Below are 18,383 nucleotides of genomic sequence, written 5' to 3' on the forward strand. Positions count from 1 at the left end.
AAGGCAGCACACCTAGCCAATCAGATTTAGTTGGTCAGTCTCTTCCTTTTCTTCTGCCCAAATGGGTATTCAGCTGCATGCCCTCCCTCCCCATGCCACAGTTCACAAAACTTCGAAGGTCCATTGATGTGGCTCTTCCTATAGTAGACATATGGTTTTTTAATATAGAATTCATGTATGACTAAAAGTTCCATGTTGACTAAGCTCAATCCTAGAAACAGAGAGTCCAGGTTGCTTTAGAGAAAATGTCAAGTGGGATTATAAGTGAGCCTTGCATGCATCATAGACATTTTTCTGGTGCCCTCTTGCATGCATCCATAGGCATTTTTCTGGTGCCTAATTACAGGCATTAAGGTATTCTGTAATTCAGTGCTATAGCAACAAAAGATGAGAAGCTGAATTATTTACAGTTCCAGAGGTTCATGGAATTACAAGGGGGGCCTTAGAGATTATCTATTACAGTTGTTTTCAAATGGTCCCCTAGAACCTTGCAGTTCTGCATATTTGCTGTAATTCTTTTATTTGAAAGTGGCATAAACACAATTCAAACTGTCTGAAAAAATTCAGGGTTAATATTAGTATCAGGCACACCTTGATCCAGATGCTCATATAATGCTATCAAGTCACCCATTCCCTTCTCCGCTCACCCTTGTCTCTTGGTTCATCTTCCCTCTGTTTAGAGCTTAACTCTTGGTCAGACTGTCTTCCACAAAGCAGATAAGATCACCAAGAGCAGCTCCAGGCTTTTATTCCACCTAGAACAGAGAGCATCCTCCTACCTGATATTTAAAATAAAAAGTCTTAGAATTGAATCACATTGACCCTGAATGGGTCATATGCTCATTTCCAAACCCATCACGGTGACTGTGCTTGGCCAGGTCTGGGTCACATTCCCATCTCTAGAGCTGGGGACTCAGGTCAGCCTTGTGTGGACCGAATATGAACCAGATGGATTGGGAGGGAGGAAGCAAAAGTTGAAGGGGAGGGAAGTGGGTAGTTCTTAATGCCTGCTTCATTTCTGCCACCCTCAGGTTTATTGAGATATAATTGTCATACAACATTGTGTACGTTTAAGGTGATTTGATACACTTATATACATAATGTAAAATGATTACCACTATAGTGTTAGTTAACACCTCCATCATGTCACATAATTACCTTTGTGTGTGTGCGTGTGTGTGGTGAGAACATTTAAGATCTACTCTTGGCAACTTCAAGAATATGATACAGTATTATTAACTACAATCACCATGCTGTAACTCAGATTTCCCAAAACCTATTTACCTTATAACTGGAAGTTTGTACTCTTTGACCAACATCTCCCCAATTCCCCTACCCCCTAGTCCCTGGTAACCATTATTTTAGTCTGTTTCTTTTTTTCTTTTTTTTAAGTGGATTTTAATTTTTTTTCCCTTTATTGATTTTAGAGAGCGAGAGGGAGAGACAGATAGAAACATTGATGAGAGAGAACATCGACTGGCCGCCTCCTGCATGTCGCCCACTGGGGATCAGGCCCACAACCTGGGCATGTGTTTTGACTGGGAATCGACCCGGTAACCTCCTGGTGCATGGGCTGATGCTCAACCATTGAGCCACACCAGCCAGACTAATCTCTGTTTCTAAGTTCAGCTTTTTTAGACTCCACCTATAAATGGTATCAACAGTACTTATCTTTCTCTATCTGACTTATTTTACTTAGTATAATGCCTACAAGATGCATCCACATTGTTGCAAATGGCAGGATTTCCTTCTTTCTCATGGCTGAATAATATTCCATTGTATGTATATGACATTTTCTCTATCCATTCATCTGTTGATGGAGACATAGATTGTTTTCATGCCTTGGGTGTTGTAATTAATGTTGCAATGAACATGGGAGTGCAAATATCTCTTTGATATCCTATTTTCATTTCCTTTGGATGTATAGCCAGAAGTGAGATTGCTAGATCATATGTTAATTCTATTTCTAATTTTTTTCAGGAACCTCCATATTGTTTTCCACAGTGGCTGTACCAGTTTGCATCCCACCAATAGTGCCCAAGGGTTCCTTTTTCTCCACATCTGTGTCCCCCCCCCCCCATCTCTTTTACATATTTGGATTCTCTTTCAGATGTAATTTGAAGAAAATAATCTGTAATTTGCTGTTAAACCAGAATATTTAGAAACCACAACTTTGGTTAAACTCCCTTAGTTTGTAAACTGAGTCTCAGAAATGTTATGTAATTTTTCTCAGTCACACAATTAATTGGTAGAAAAATTGTGATGGCATTGTCAGAGACATGTAGCTGATCAACATGTCTGAAGACCTATTGTGTATAAGATCTTTTTTTTATATAATTTAAAAAATTAGTGTTGCAAGTATTATAGATATCCTTCCTTTGTCCCTCCATTTACACCCTCCTACCCACTCCTGCACCCCACCCCAGATTGTGTATAAGATCTTATTCAAGAAACTGCATAGAAATACAAAGAGAATTATCTCAGAGTGCTCACAATAATTTAGGGAATGTTTAGGTAATAAAATAGGGAACAAACACACATAAAGAGAATTCTTCAGAAATGATGCGAGGCAGTCTGTATTTTCCAACAGCAGTATTTCTGGTCCCACATAATCTTCCAGAATTTTGCCACTCAGCAAGGGCTGGAGTCCAGCGCCCATCCCCTTGAACCTGGGCCGGCATGTGAGGCTCCAACAAATTAAATGCGGCAGAACTTTTGAAGCTAGGTTAGAAAAGGCAATGTGGTTCCCACCTGCCTCTCTCCCTGGATGTTCAGCTTTGGAATCCAGCCATGCTGCTGTGAGAAAACCTAAACCATCTCACACAGAGAGACCCCGTGGAGAGGCCACTTGGAAAGGAGCTGAGCCCCACACTGATAGGTAACAACGGCCAGACGTGCGAGTGCTCGAGCCCTCCGATGAAACCAGCCCTTGGCTTAGAGTCTCTCGCCTCAAGCCCCAGACACTGTGGAGCAGAGACGCGCCATCCCTGCTGTGTCTCATCCAAATTCCTGACCCACACAATCTGTGAGCATGCGAAATTGTTGTTGTACGCCCGAGAACTGGAACAGAGTGATTCTGTCTGCGTCTTCATAGAGGGTGCGAGGAACGGCAGGAGCTATTGCTGCGAACAGCCCAGTGTTTCCCTCCCTCACTTTCTCATGTAACAATCTGCTCTAAATACTCCCTTTCCTTGGATTCTGAAATTAAGACAGGGTTAAGCACATGACCCAAATAGGGCCAATCAGGGTCCTCCCTACATTGATGAACGGACAATGAGAGAGCAAGGGAGAGGTGTCTCCTACTGCTGAGGTTATTGGGCTGGGGGTGGGGGTTGGGGGTATAATCTGAGTCCCTGTCATAGCCTTACTTCCCAAGGCAGTCCCTTTGAACACGCAGGCCACCCCGGTGCTCTTCCCAGCTGCTCAAACCAATCTCTCCTTTCTTGTGTATTGAATTTCTATCCCTTTCCTCCAAGGGCTCTGCCAACCTTAAAAGGCTTTGGGGAGGAACATGGTCGGATACCGACAGTCTGAAGCGCAGAGACGGGAGGAAATGTCCGTGGGGGGAGGAGCGCAGCTGCTGAAAGCCCTCTCGGCCCCCAGGCCTGGGTCCCTGCACTGCACCCTAACCCATTTAGGGAACTTGGACTTTACCTCATCGAGCTGCACTTTCCTCACCTAAATAAAGACTATTGTGCCTAAGGTGTGGAGTTATTGTTAAATCAAGTGACACCCATAACCTACCTGAGCCCAGAACCTGCATGTCAAAGTTTAGTTGTGGCTACTGTGCAAGGACAGCATGGAGTGTGGCCGAGGACAGCCCGTGGCAGCAGTGTGGCTGAGGTCAAGAGAGGAGAGGCTGGGGCAGGTTGTGGTGTGCCTGCAATGCCTGACCGTCTAGGTGGGCAAGGAGTTGTGGATGGTTTCCCAGCAGAAATGATCAGAGATGTGAATACACGCACCTCCCACATTTAAATTGTATTTTGATAACAGAAATTTCATTTTCATATGGCATCAGCAGTATAGCTTCATGGGTATACACACTATATTTGGATGTAATTGTGAGATTCATTACAAAAGCATATGGACCAGGTGTCAGGTGGTCCCCGTTCTCTGCACCCACAAACACAGTCTCAGCTTTTACTCCCTGCACATCTGACCTGGGTGCATGTCAGTTTTTCTTTTATTACCATGAAGAATTGACTCACACGCAAGCACTGGTGAGCAGAGGTAGACCTTAGTAAAGATTTTTGTAGTGGACAACATCAGTGCAATTATCAGTCTCCTCAGATCCCCTTGACCATATTGTGCCCTGCCCTGCTCTCTACTCCTTTGGCATCTAATCCTCAGCACCTTGTGCAGCTTCTCTTCAGGGAGCACGTCGGTTCTCCAATAGATTGTCCTTAGGCTGCTGGACCACTTTACCTACAGAACACAGCTGGAAGTGCTTGAGGATTTCTCCCCTCCCCCCACCCACCCCACCTGTGACCGACGACGGACAGGTGGAGGAGTGTGGAAACCCAGCTCCCTTGCCTCTGGTGGGGACAACTCTGAGCTGTACTTATATAGCCTCCAGAGTTCCCCGGCGGTGTCAAACTGAAGAACTTTGCCTGGATAGCACTTTAGTTTGACTTTCCCTCATGCCTGTCTCATTTCCCCAGCTCCCTCACTAGTCTCCCATAAAAGCACCTCCTTAATAAGTCCCTTGCGCAGGAACCCTAGCCTCAGGGTCTGCTTCTGGGCACAGTTTTCTAGGGCAGATGGAGGGAGGAGTTTACCATGTGCATCCTACAGCAACTTCAGAATCCCCGTAGACACCTCAGCTCTCCTGCTCCATTAAGAAGCGCATTTTTCCTTCTCTCCTTTCTTGTATACAAAGCCTGGCTTTATTGGTCCATACCTCTGTCTCTGGATCTTCCACCCCCTGTTTCGAATTCTTACCTCTTTATTTTTCAGAACAATTCTACCTCAGCAATCACCCAAATGTATTTACCAAACCATCAGGGTGCACCAATATTCGAACCCCCACATAAGACCACATCTCCTTAGAAAGCAATTGAGGGAACATCTTTTATAATAAGAGCATGCCTCTTGGGGTCTCACCCTTTACTCCCAGTCTGTTGCCTATATATCAAATGCTATGCTTCCTCTGAGAACCACCTTCCCAGCTGAGCTAATAGCAGCCCCCTCATTTCATATAACTACTGTATGTGCATTCCTATCTGTCTATTATCCATCTGTCTGCCTGTCTCTCTGTCTCTATCATCTATCTATCTATCTATCTATCTATCTATCTATCTATCTATCATCTATCTAATCTATCTAAATAGAACAGTATAAATATTTTCTTACTAGTCTGGGACAAGTATTTACAAGCATTTGATTTCTCCACACTTAAAAAATGACATTAGATGATGAGGGGGCGCTTTTTTTTGGAGGGGTGTGAGAAGAGTTTTATGATTGGGAAACTGGACTGGACAGAAGGGGCTGGCATGGAGTGTCCAAGAGTTCTTTTATCCCCGAACACCGAAGCTCAGATCCACGCGGCTTCCCTCACCATCCCGGCCTGTTTATTTCCACTGCCCCAGAAGTTCTGCTGCGAGCAACTTGATCTACACCTACTGCAGCTTGTTTCTAAGACCGTCCACGGGAAGCCGCTGGCTGCTGGAGCAAACTAATGAGGATTTTCCAACACAAAGCCCCACTTGAGATGGTGGGTAATTTATTAGACTCCTAAAACTACAGTGAGCACACACAGTTCCTGCTTGGAACGAACTAATTAAAAACTTCCCTACCATGTACAATTTCAATTGCATTGGAAAAAAAAAAATGAACAAATACCTCTGTGGTGATTTTTCATAGAAAGGAAATGGTAACGATTTCTAAAAAAGGCATGAAGCCTGCATCGCCCACCTGGACAAAACCGGTGTCTGTGTAACTCGGAGTGTGCTTGTCTTTGTGCAGACTAGATCTCACCTCTAACTCCGATGTGATGCTTGCCCTGAGTTCAATTAAAAGAAAGGTAAAAGTTAATATCACCAATTGTAGGGAGAACTGAGTTTAAAGGTCATTTTATTTGGGGGGCGGTGGTGACACTCGTATAACTCTGATGGCCTTCGTTGTTCCGGCTTCAGGAGTCCTTCTCCTTTAACAACCAACTGCCCACCATCTGAGCCCTAATATTCCACCAGGCAAGGCTCCCCAGATGCCCGGGAGGCTCAGGAACACAGACACATTTCAAAATTCACCCTGCTTGTCACTTGTCATCTTGGCTTCGAACTGTGGCCGCTTTCTTTCTGTATCAACATGCAGACTGTTACAAGCTACTTCTGTGCTGTTTCACTTTAATGAAAATGTTGAAGAAAAATTTCACCAAGTCTTAAGCTTGCCCATTCAGATCTGCCTGCTGGCACTGAGGCCTTGCCAGCCTGCTGCCCGTCCCTGTTGGAGAACCGACCAGGGCCTCAGGGACTCTAACCCAGCAAAGTACTTGGTCTCCAGTACACTTTTGAACCAACGAGAAGTTTGAAAAAACTTCCCCTTCTCCGTATTATATCTGCTCCTTTTACTTTCAGCTTGGGGGAAATGGACTTTTCTTTTCTTTGAGAGTAAAATATGTATTTTAAGGAAAGAGCAGGCAATAACCACCACAATGCAGAACACAGCGAAGGCAACGGGCTGATTTGCACAAAATTATCTTACCTGTTTTTTTCCTCCTCAAACTGAATTTTGCAAGCAATGTTTTTTTACCTTAAAACCTAATAATATGACATTTATCATAAGTCATATGCAGCTGAATTTATATAATTGCTTACTTTTATCATTTATAGGCCACTTTTGGAGAATATTTAGCAAGCAATTTAGGCGTCCGAGGCTTTGGGGGAAATATAATAGAGGAGCCAAAGTAGTACCCAGTTACTTTGTTACAACAACAATTGATTTTTAAGTTTATCTTCCACAGTTAATGACTAATTATATAAAACATACTGGGCTTTTAAATAAAATTCCTAGTTTTTCCTTTGTGGTACAATAATTACCAACACAAGACTAACCCCTACTGGGAACATCTGTCCTAGTTAGATGGACCATAACTTGTGAAAAGTCAAATAGCCTTAGCCAGATGCCTCCTAGAGCCTTAACAGATCATGTAATTCTCTGTGAAAAGGTAAGAGGAAATTTCTGAAATCAAAGCTTTCGTCATCTTTAGGCAGTAATTGTGAAACTGACTTTTCTTAAGGAGCGTGGCTCTCCTTTGCATGGGGGTAAAAACTCTGCCTCCATTTTAGACTCTTTTGTTGGTCTTTGTGCTGGTTCTGTGACAGTGAACGCTGGCTGCTGTATTAATTCCCCAAAGTTCAGCTGAGATGGGGCTGTGACATTTCATGAAGCTTTACTGAAGAATAAGGTAGTGGCGGGAATGCTGTAGGGACACGAGGGTGCCTTTGAACTGGACATCGTCTTTTCTCAGGCCTGTTAGCCACACTCCTCCACAGGGATCCCTCCCCTTACCACCAGCCCATGGCCTTGATGCTGGGCTGTTTGCATCCCTACAAAATGAGTGCTCTTGCCAAGTTCCGCCTGTCTTCTCTGGACCTCCACTCCACCAACACCCAGGGAAACACCCATTTCCTCCTCACTCTCAATAGACAACCAGTCAGTCTCTCAATGGCATAATCATCCTGGCCAAAGCTCTGGCTGGTGTGCTCAGTGGTTAGAGCACTGGCCCATGTAAGGAAATGTCGTGGGTTTGACCCCGGGTCAAGGGCATGTACCTTGGTTGCAGGTTTGATCCCCGACCCTGGTCAGGGCATGTATGGGAGGCAACCAATCAATGTGTCTCTCTCACATCGATGTTTCTCTCACTCTCTCTCTCCCTTCCCTCCCACTCTCTCTAAAAATAAATGTAAAAAATATCCTCAGGTGAGGATTGCATTAACAACAACAAAAACAAACCCTGGGCATGGCTCTCCATCAATAAAGACTACTTTTCATATTTTCGTGCAAAGCTGTTTCTCTCCTCACTCTCTAGAAGCTCTCCATTGCAGTTGGGGATCACAGTTTCACCTTGGTATAAGGGATCATTAAGATGTTCCAGAAACAAAGGAACAAAGGTGCCCTCAGAGGTGAATTCAAGTCTCCATCTGCAAAGGACAAGAGAAACTGTTGATGGTTAAAAAAATCTGTCTTGCTTCTTTCCTCTCCTCCCCTTTGGACTCTAGTGGAGAGCATCCCTTCTTTCTTCCTTCCTTTCTTCCTTCCTTTCTTCCTTTCTTCCTTTCTTTCTTCCTTTCTTCCTTCCTTCCTTTCTTTCTTTCTTTCTTTCTTTCTTTCTTTCTTTCTTTCTTTCTTTCTCTCTTTCTCTCTTTCTTTCTTTCTTTCTTTTTTTAATTGATTTTTTTTTTAGAGAGAGAGAAAGGGTGAGAGAGAAACACGAATCAGCTGCCTCCTGCACAGCCCCTAGTGGGGATCAAATCCGCATCCCAAGCATGTGCCCTGACCAGGAATCGAACCGCGACCTCCATGGGACAATGCTCAGTCCCTTGAGCCACTCTGGCTGGGCCCTTCACAATTTCTAAGTCATCTGCTCCTACTGTGTGCCAGGAACAGCCCGCGGAACGGGGGAGGTAGAGAGATGCAGAGACAAAGAGGAGCCGAAGAGTCAGCAAAGGCTCCCAGGAAGGGCTGCACGTCAGTGGGTTTTGAAGCACAAATAAGAATTTACCAGGTGGATGAAGTGGGGAAACATTCCAAGCAGAGGAAACAGGGCAAAGGTATGGCCACAGGAACAAGTACGCCATGTGGGGTTATGAAGAATGGGTAACCCCTGCACAGCTGGAATGCAGGGGGAGTGGGAGAACGTCCAGGGGCCAGAAAGTCCTGGATCTCACTCCACAGGCAAGGAGGGAAGCTTGAAGCACCAAGGGTGGTGGTGTGCTGGGAGCGAGGATGGGTGGAAGGTGACATGATCGGGTGTTTTAGGAAGGTCACAGAGGATTTTAACTAGAAGCCAAGATACCAATCAGAGAAATAGTCCAGGTGAGAGGAGCTGAGCCCCGTGGCGGCTGTGGGGGAGAAAGGGAAAAGGAGTCGTAGGCCTCTGTTGGGGGTTCAATCAATGGGATTTGCTCTATGAATGAATGTGGGGGCGAAGGAAAAGGCATCCAGTGGGACAGTGTTGATGGGCAGATGGTGACCCCAGCTAAGCAGGAGAGAACATGGAGGAAAACCCGTCTGTTGGTTGGGGAAGGGGCTGGGGGGAAGGTAAGAAGGAGGGATCGGGGGTTGTCAAATGATGAATTCAGGTCTGGGGACACCATGAATCTGGTTTCTTGCCAGACTTCTGAAGATGACTGGTTAGTAGTTGGACACACAGGTCTGAAATTCAACACTGATATATGGATTGATGATGTAGAATTTAGGTGATAACTATAATCATGAAAAGTCATTGTGTATTCCAGGGAGAAGTGTAGAATGAGAAGAAAAAGGAAAGAAGGGTTGATGGTAGAATTCTGGGCCATATCACCTTCATTTTTATGGTTTGTATGGAGTCTCTGCCTCTACATTTATTTGGAATATTTGGTAAATAATATAATAGAAAGGTAATCCATCTGCAAGCAAGATGGTAAAATCAGCCTGAGATACCACGCAAGCACATATTAGTGCTCAATAAATATTGTTTGAATGCATGAGGCGAACATTCACTTGACTGTTTTACAGACAGCACTGGGACAATACCTCTGCTGTTACTTGCATGAGGGTGAATAGCACAGACAGGCGTTGAAGATGCCACACTACAGAGGGGATGACAAAAGGAAGAGCAGCGCCTACGCTGACGTAGCAACAAGGTGGGGACAGCACCATGCAGAGAGTTACAAATCTCTGAGGAAGAATCTTTGCTCCCATGAGCCCTTGCAGCTAAGCAGCAAGGACACCACTGCATTTCCAGGAGTGAAAAGAATGACCTTGAGGATGGAAGGAAAGGGTAGTGGTGGCGGTAAGGTATGCCTTTATTTTTTGATGAAACAAAGAATACAGCACAGCCACTCTCTGGGCCTCTTGACAAAGACCAAGTCCTACTTTTCCACATTTTCCTACATTGATCCCAACAATCCCGAATGCCCCTGTTGTCCCACAGAAACATCCATTTTTGTAATTTAATCAAAGCAGTGTCCTAGAATTCCTGGCAAGTCCTACAGGATAAAATAGAACACCATTTCCACTCAGAGGGACCTGATGTCATGAAAATGTGCCGTGGCCCTCTAGCTCAGCTGCTGTGGCTTCAGAGATCACAGACTGGAGAGGTCCTTAAGATGGCATTTCCAGGCCAGACAGGAGTTTTCCAGTTTCTGAAATACCTGAACTGGCATCCTCTGATCTCCCGGCAATTCTGATTGAAAACCGCTTCGTTGCTGGAGGCTGGTAGTGCCAAATATCTTTTCTAGCTCACAGCTCTGCCAGTGGACAGAGATGGCCCTTTACAAAGAGAGCTGCCTCAGCCGGCACTTCTTCAGACGAGAGAGACAGAGCGAGGTCACGATTGTTTTGTGAAACTTGCCACCCCTTCCTCTGGCAGTTTAGTGCGACAGGTCAAGTCTATTTCATTTTAACCTTTAGAATTCTGGGGGCCTCATTTGTGGGCCACGAGACGGTAGCCAGACCTGCCAGAATTCCTTTGAGTGGATCACCAAACACCCTCGAGGCACCATAGACCATGGAGTTTTAATTGAAACTCAACTCTGGTTGAGTCTGTCAACTGGTTGGACAGACTTTAGTGATCATCGAGTGCAACCCTTAGGCCACCAGCTCTTTTCCTAGAGATTCCTTGTTTTGACAACAGTATTGCATTATCAATAAAGTATGAAAGTTGGTTTAAGCCCTGGCCGGTTTGGCTCAGCGGTTAGAGCGTCGGCCTGCGGTCCGGAGAGACCCGGGTTCGGTTCCCGCTAAGGGCATGTACCTCGGTTGCAGTTTGTCCCCGGCCCTGGTTGGTCGTGCGGGTGGCAGCCACTCCATGTGTCCCTTTCACATCAATGTTTCTCTCTCTCTCTCCCTCCTGCTCTATCTGAACAAAGAATGAAAAAGTGTCCTCGGGTGAGGATAAAAAAAAAAAAAAAAAAAGTTGGTTTAAGATTTCCTTTTTTCTTTGTAAATAAGAACAAATTCAAACTTATCCTACATTACTGTCTCCCACACTCTGGTCAGCTTTTGGGGGTGGGGAAGGAAGGGGGTCTGACCCTACAGTTATTCTAACAGAAACTAAGCATAATTTATAAGCCACCCTCTCTATGCAATCTCTGTTGGTGGTGTGGGGGGGACTCTAGAACTTCATTCATTTTGTGTTGCTTCAGAATGTTTGAGAGACAGAGCTTCAAACCCACTTCAACATCTCAGGGTGTGCTTGGATACCTCCGGAGGTGGGGAACTTACTACCTTCCCAGATGCCTCATTCTGTTATTAGACATCTCTCATTGTTCAAGTGTTTTCTGTCCCTCTACCAGACCTGGCTGTGCCCCTTCAGGCCATATAGAGTAATTCTAAGTCTACTCTTGGATGACTGTTTTCAGTCTCTTAAAATGTCACTTTCTTGCCTCATTTTGAGTATTTCCCAGGTGTAACTCTGCCTGTTTCTTCAGATGTTCTTCGTGTGATGAGCTGGTTTCAAGTTCCCATCCATCCTGTTCGCTCCAGGCGTGCAGACCAGTTTGGCAATATCTCTCTTAGTGAGCAGTGTCCAGAACTCATCACTCTCTCGCCAGCTGATAACTTCGTATCTTACTTAAGTCAGAGCAGATACCACTGTCTTGTCTAAGAAGTACCTTAAATCAGGACTAAAAATGTGTTAATTCTGTGGTTTCACTATCTGTAGGAGAGGGGCATTAAGGGAAACTGAGACCTTCACACTCACCTTCTAGGAGACTGTTCCCACCCATCTTCTCCCTTCCTCCCTCGTTCGCCTTTTCCCTCCAGGCCAGCACTGCTGCCCAAAGGGTTGGACTAGATGACCCTTAAGTTATGTCCAATCAAAAGTTCAGTCTGTCTCTAAAGCCAAATATTAGAGTGTACATTTAGGAACTCTGCAGAGTATGAAACTCCTGATAATAAGGTTCATTTGAGTAACATTTGGTTTTTCTTAAATGAGGGAAGTGCTGTTCCCCTCACTTAAAAGTGGACCTTTGAAAATATCTGTGAGCATTTTGTCACAATGATGGGAGGCAGGTGTCACTGGTATTAGAGCTGTTGATGTGACCTGTTCTGTAATGCTTGGGACAGTCTCAGGTAAAGAATTGTCTCACCTCAAATCCCAACAGTGCCCCTGACACACAGAACTGGAGGGGGCACAGAAGACCAAATTCTAGCTCTGTTCTTGCTCTCACTAGCCTCATTTTTCTCATTTGTCAAATGGGTGAAAACTCAAAGCTGTTGTGAGGACTAAGTCTCAAGCATCTAATCAGACTGTCTTTTCTGACACTTGACTACTCAAAACTCATTCTCCTTTCAGCCCACGTGGTTTGGGTGGACCTGAGCCCACCCGGCTGGGGTGAGGGCATGTGATCCAGGGTTACCAGTCAGCTAATTCTGCTCCGATGGCTCAGTGATTGGGTCAGGGGAGGGTACATGACTATTACTCAGGGCAGGGATAATCAGCCTCTGATTGTCATTAAAACTTGTGGGAGCCCTGGCCAGTTTGGCTCAGCAGTTAGAGCGTCGGCCTGCGGTTCAGAGAGACCCGGGTTCGGTTCCCGCTAAGGGCATGTACCTCGGTTGCAGTTTGGCCCCAGTCCCGGTTGGGTTGTGTGGGTGGCAACCACTCGATGTGTCCCTGTCAAGTCGAATTTCTCTCTCTCTCTCCCTTTCTCTCTCTCCCCTCTATCTGAACAAAAGATAAAAAAAATGTCCTCGGGTGAGGATTAAAAAAACAAAACAAAAACAAAACTTGTGGGAGAAGAGAAGCTCTGGTCTCAGGCCTTGGAAGACATGAGCCTGACACTCCGCGGCTGCCACGGAGGAACCTGAGCGCGATGCCAGCGAACACGCGGCACAGCCCAGCGACTGAGAAGCGCGGTGTGCATCGTCCAAGGCCCGGATGAAGCTACGCCTGGGCTGTAACGATGCCCCTGGGTTTTGAGGTGTGTGTGGGAGACATTTGTTCTGTTCAGTAAGCCAGCTTGAGTCATTTACTACAGAAACAACCCTGACTGACCCAGCACTTCTATCTATCCGCCTCTAATATTGTTATGGTATCTCCTCCACTTGACGCCAGGCTCCTCCAAGGCAGTCATCTTCGAACCCTCCCAGCTAGCCTAATACTAGGTGTTAGTGTAGAATAAAGAAGCGCCCCAAAATATTTGATGCATGAGTAAAATGAAATAAAATGGCATATATAAAAAAGAGTGTTGTTGATTCAGTTATCTTACAAATGAACAGCATGGTATATATATCAAAGTTCTCATAAGTATTTCCTCTTAAAACCTTTGTCTGCTGAGAATTTCTAGAGCAATAAGATTAGTCTATAGACAGTGGAATTGCTCACCCAGGTTGTTTTCCACATTTGTCTCCATTTCAGCTGCGTACTGAAGCAATCTGTCCTTGCTGCTGTGACCCCAGTAGTCTCCCTCATTAGACTGAGTTTCTCAAGTGCAAAGGCCTCTGCTTCACCTCTGTGTCCTCAGCACATGGGAGGTGCTAGGTGTTTGGATGGGCTCCTCTCCCTCCTCAGCCCTCTCCGAAGCAGCCCTTTACGTGATTCTGTGGACTTTCCGGTGGATGAACTGCCGGGAGAGTGTATCCCGTGGCCCAGTGGACCTCCTCGGGAACCTGTCGTGTGTCTTTAATTTTCATTCATTCAGAAGACATTCACAGAACACCAGTGGTGTGTCAGGCATTGTCTCTGGGGACTCATGCTCTTGTGGCACCCACAGACAAGTACATAGGCAATCATAACACAATCTGGTAAGTGCTAGGATGGGGGAAAAGTCGGGTGTTATGGAAGTAAACTGGAAGTTGCTAGGCCGAATCAGGGAAATCTTCCTGGAAGAAGTGGCATCCAAGCTAAGGCCTAAAGAGTGAGTAAGATTAGCCAGGCAACAAGCAAGGAAGACAGCCTTCCTGTCAAAGGGAATGGCAATTATAAATAAAATATAAATGGCAATTATTACTAACACTGCGATGAGCAATTTGTATTTGACAGGGAGGCTCTCGTCCAAGCAACCTAAAGGTTCATCAATAGACAAGCAAGTGAAAAAGCTGTGGTACATATATAAAATGGAATATTACTCAGCCATTAAAAAAAAAGAAATCTTACTATTTGCAACAGCATGGATGGTCCTAGAGGATATTATACTAAGTGAAATAAGTCAGTTAGAGAACAACAAATACTTTCCCCGCTGGTGTGGCTCAGTGGTTTGAGCATCATCCCATGGGCTGAGAGGTCCCAGTTCGATTCCTGGTCAGGGCACATGCCTGGGTTGTGGGCTTCGTCCCCAGTGAGCGGTGTGCAGGAGGCAGCTGATCGATGTTTCTCTCTCTCTTCCTCTCTCTCTAAAAAATCAATAAAAACATTAAAAAATTTTTTTTAAAAGAGAAAGACAAATACCATATAATTTCACCTATATGTGGAATCTAAAGAACGATATAAACAAACAAAACAGAAACGGACTCATAGATACAGGGAACAGACTGATGGTTGCCTGATGGGAGAGGGGTGGGGGACTGGGTGAAAAAGGCAGAGGGATTAAGAAGTACAGATTGGTAGTCATGGGGATGTAAAGAACAGCACAGGAAATACAGTCAGTAACACTGTAATACCTATGTATGGTGCCGGGAGGGTACTGGAAATACTGGGGGGAACACTTTGTAAAGGATACAGTTGTCTAACCTCTATCCTGTACACCTGAAACTAATACGAAATAATATAGCATGTAAACTGTAATTGAAAAAAAAATTAATTAAAAAATAAATTTAGCCCTGGCTGGTTTAACTCAGCAGTTAGAGCTACACAGTTCCAGAATTCTGTGATTCTGACTCAGCTGACTGAGAAGGTGACCTCAGGGGACATTTGCTCCTAGAGGGGTTTTGAGGAGAAACAGTGTATACATCACTGCTGGTTGACACAGCTGATGACATTAACAATGGAAAGTAAACCATATGGAGAAAGGAGATGTGATATGGTCTTAGGGCTTATCATAGTCTGTTTCCTCATTTCTAGGTCTTTCTGAAATATGAAAATTGGCAATGGGGTGACACTCAGAGTGTCCCATCTACTGCCTGGGCCCTCCTGTCACACAGCAGCTGCAGGTGAGTCACTGGCAAAGAGAGAAAGTCAGAGCCTCACTGTTCAGTTCTGCTGCTGAAAAAGATTTAGGCCATGCACAGCCTAGACTAATGAGTATCTCGGGGTATATAACAGCAGTCTTAGGACATTTGCTTCTAGGTTCTGGAATGCTATTTGGGATGCCGGATCTCAATTAAAGAGGACATTTCACATACGATTCCAATCATTAAAGTAAAAACTGAACTATGGCCTGGCTGGTTTGGCTCAGCGGTTAGAGCGTCAGCCCTCAGACTAAAGAGTCGTGGGTTCGATTCTGGTCAAGGGCACGTACCTCGGTTGTGGTCAGGGTCGTGCAGGAGGCAGCCAGTCGATGTGTCTCTCTCACATTGATGTTTCTCTCTCTCTTTCTCTCTCTCTCCCCTTCCCTTCTCCCACTCTATCTGAAGATTAAAAACAAAAACAAAAACAAAACTGAACTATGGACTTTAATTTAGAAAATCCAGCCACTTTCTGGAAAAAAGTCTCTCAGCTGTCTGATGGGCATTTCTCTCACTCACCAGGCTCGGAGTCCAGAGAGACCTGGAGGGCAGGTGGACACAGAAGGAAGGAGGGGTGGGATAAAAGCCCGGCATGGAGGTATGTACAGGTACCCAGGTGAGGGAGTCAGGTAACCTGGAGGCTTCAGGAAAGCTTGACAGCAGAGGTGGTATCTGAGCTGGAGATTCAGATTCGGAGGGCTGGGTGGGGCTAGGTGTGGCTGTTTTTCTGCAATGTCTGCAGAGATTCTGATGCACAGCCAGGGTGAATCTCCTGCAGGCGTCTGTGCTTCCGTGTTAGAGCATTTCCCCTTCTGGGCTGTGAGTCCCTGATGGTAGGGCCTTGCTCCCTCTCTCTCTGCTCAGCATCGTTGTTGCAGCCGTGTGGAGCCTGACCCACCTCCAGGCCTGCGTCTCCTCCCAGGGCGCCCCCCACACTGTGATGAGGACCCAACACCCCAGAATTCAGAAGGTCTCTGTGTCACCCAAGGTTAAACACTCAAATATCTGTAGTGGTTTCTGCCTCAGTGCCATACTCCCTTTTCTTTCCAAATGTGTGTCTGAATCCATTTTCAGATGTATATATTTTTTTCCTGTTATTCCCTGGTTTTCAAAATGTACCCTTGAGTCACTTCTCAGATGCAACATATATATTTGTTTACTTGTGAATACAAGGGCCTCTCTCCCCTGTAGGTCCCCACACTGTTTCTGGAGAGGAGAAGGAGGTGGATTTGGGCTAATGCTCCATATGAGAAGAGGACCCAGAGAGCTGTTGTGTTAACTGAACTGAGGTGAAGCAGTCACCCTGCCTCAGGCCAGCACAAGCTCCTTTGCTTCTAGCACGTGATTTAAGTGAAAAGCCAAGTTTCAAAACTTTCTGAATTTGTCGTCTTATTTCTATCAAGACTGCTCTGCTTCGAAGTAACATGTGATGAATGAGTGAACGCAGGAATGAACGAGGTGTCAAACAGCCCTGAATGGCTACCTTCCAACCCCTTTTGTCTGCGCTGGGAAAGCACTAACCCTTCTCGGAATGGAAGAACCTGGTGTGGGAAGCTGGTGTCAACCTCAGACAGCAGCAGAGAGAGCTTCTTTCCTTGACCCCAGAAGAAAGGCACTGTGTGGGTGGGGCAGAGAGAAAGGCACAGAGCATTCAAGGGGGCACATTTAGCAGGTTTGCCTCCTGTGAGATGGAGGGTGAGCTCTATGCCAGCTGACCTTGGGGCAATGGGTGGACAAAGCAACCCAGAGGAGAGGAGCCAAGCATTATTTTCGAAAAAACCCACACTGGAGCTGTTAGCAGGGCTCCTGGCGGGCTGGAGAGCTGGGAACCTGAGTCCCTAAGACGCTCTCCCTCCTTGGGGGCCATGAATGCGGCTGAAGCAGCCCAGCAGGACCCGGGTTCTACATGCCATCCGCAGCGTGTACGTATGTGGTCCGAACCTCTTTGTGGTGGTTGTTTCTAAGCCCATGCTGTAGTCTGGGGAAAAGAGGAGAGCAGGGAGCTGGGCCTCACTGCAGAAGGCTGGCCGGTCACCCCATACATGCCCACAGAGAGATATGAGTACGGGGGAGCATCCCCCCAGCTCAGCGGCTGATCTGCATCCAAGGATGGGTGCCTCTTCGGGGAGAGACTCTCGCTGTCCCGCTCACACTCTGTAAAGGAGCCTTGAACAGCCCCACGGATTAATTCATAGTAAAAACTGCAGTAGAGAAAGATGCTTCCTGCAGACATTAAAGTTGTGTTCTTTTTAAGTGCCCCCCCCCCCTTGCCCAGAGCTGAGAGAGAGGCGCTGGGGACTCTCAGTCACTGCGGGGTGTACTGACTCCCCAGACTTACAAGGCACCACTAGGACTGCCGCGCATGCTCTGTGGAGGGTCTGGTGCCATCGCGAAAGGAAACTGCCAAGACCGGCCATGTGGGCTCCGGGGAGGGAGGTTTCACGTCAAGACGAGGGGCTGCCCACAGCTCCTCTGTGTGGAGGGTCAGGCTGCCCAGGCACCACGTGGTCGCCGTCAGAGGAAAGTGGGGAGCAACGGAACGAGTCTAGTCTACGGAGGCGAGTGGTGTCTAAATGGGGTTGCCATGCCAGTCGTGTGCCCTCCCCGCCCTGTTCGGGGAGTGAGTCCTTAGTTCAGAAATAAGCTGTGGGTCCCTATTAGTGTCTCTACTTTGGCTTTCACGAAAACCTCCTTTTCACTTCCAAGACTTCCCCCAAAGCCATTGTCAAGGATGAAACCGGGACACAGTGTCCCCTGGATGGGAGCAGGAGGCCCAGCGGGTGGCTGGAACGCCCCAGAGGAGTCTTCTGGCCCCGCCGGGGTGTCCTTCAGGCAGAGGCCCCGGGCGGCCCAGGTGGAGGGGAGCGCCTCCCTGACTGCAGCCCGGGGGCTCGAGGACCGGGGCCCAGCAGCGCGCTGCCGAGTGTGCAGAACCGCGGCCTGTTGGGCCTCTCCGGTTCCGGTGACTGCAGGGTCTCGTTAGGCAGGGCACACTGACAGCTTTCTTTAGGGACGATGAGGTCCTTGGGGAGGTGGAGTCTGGGGAGACTCCGGAAAAGCTGCTGGAGTTTCGT

Source organism: Molossus molossus, unplaced genomic scaffold, assembly GCF_014108415.1.
Source record: "Molossus molossus isolate mMolMol1 unplaced genomic scaffold, mMolMol1.p scaffold_m16_p_14, whole genome shotgun sequence".
Classification (NCBI taxonomy): domain Eukaryota; kingdom Metazoa; phylum Chordata; class Mammalia; order Chiroptera; family Molossidae; genus Molossus; species Molossus molossus.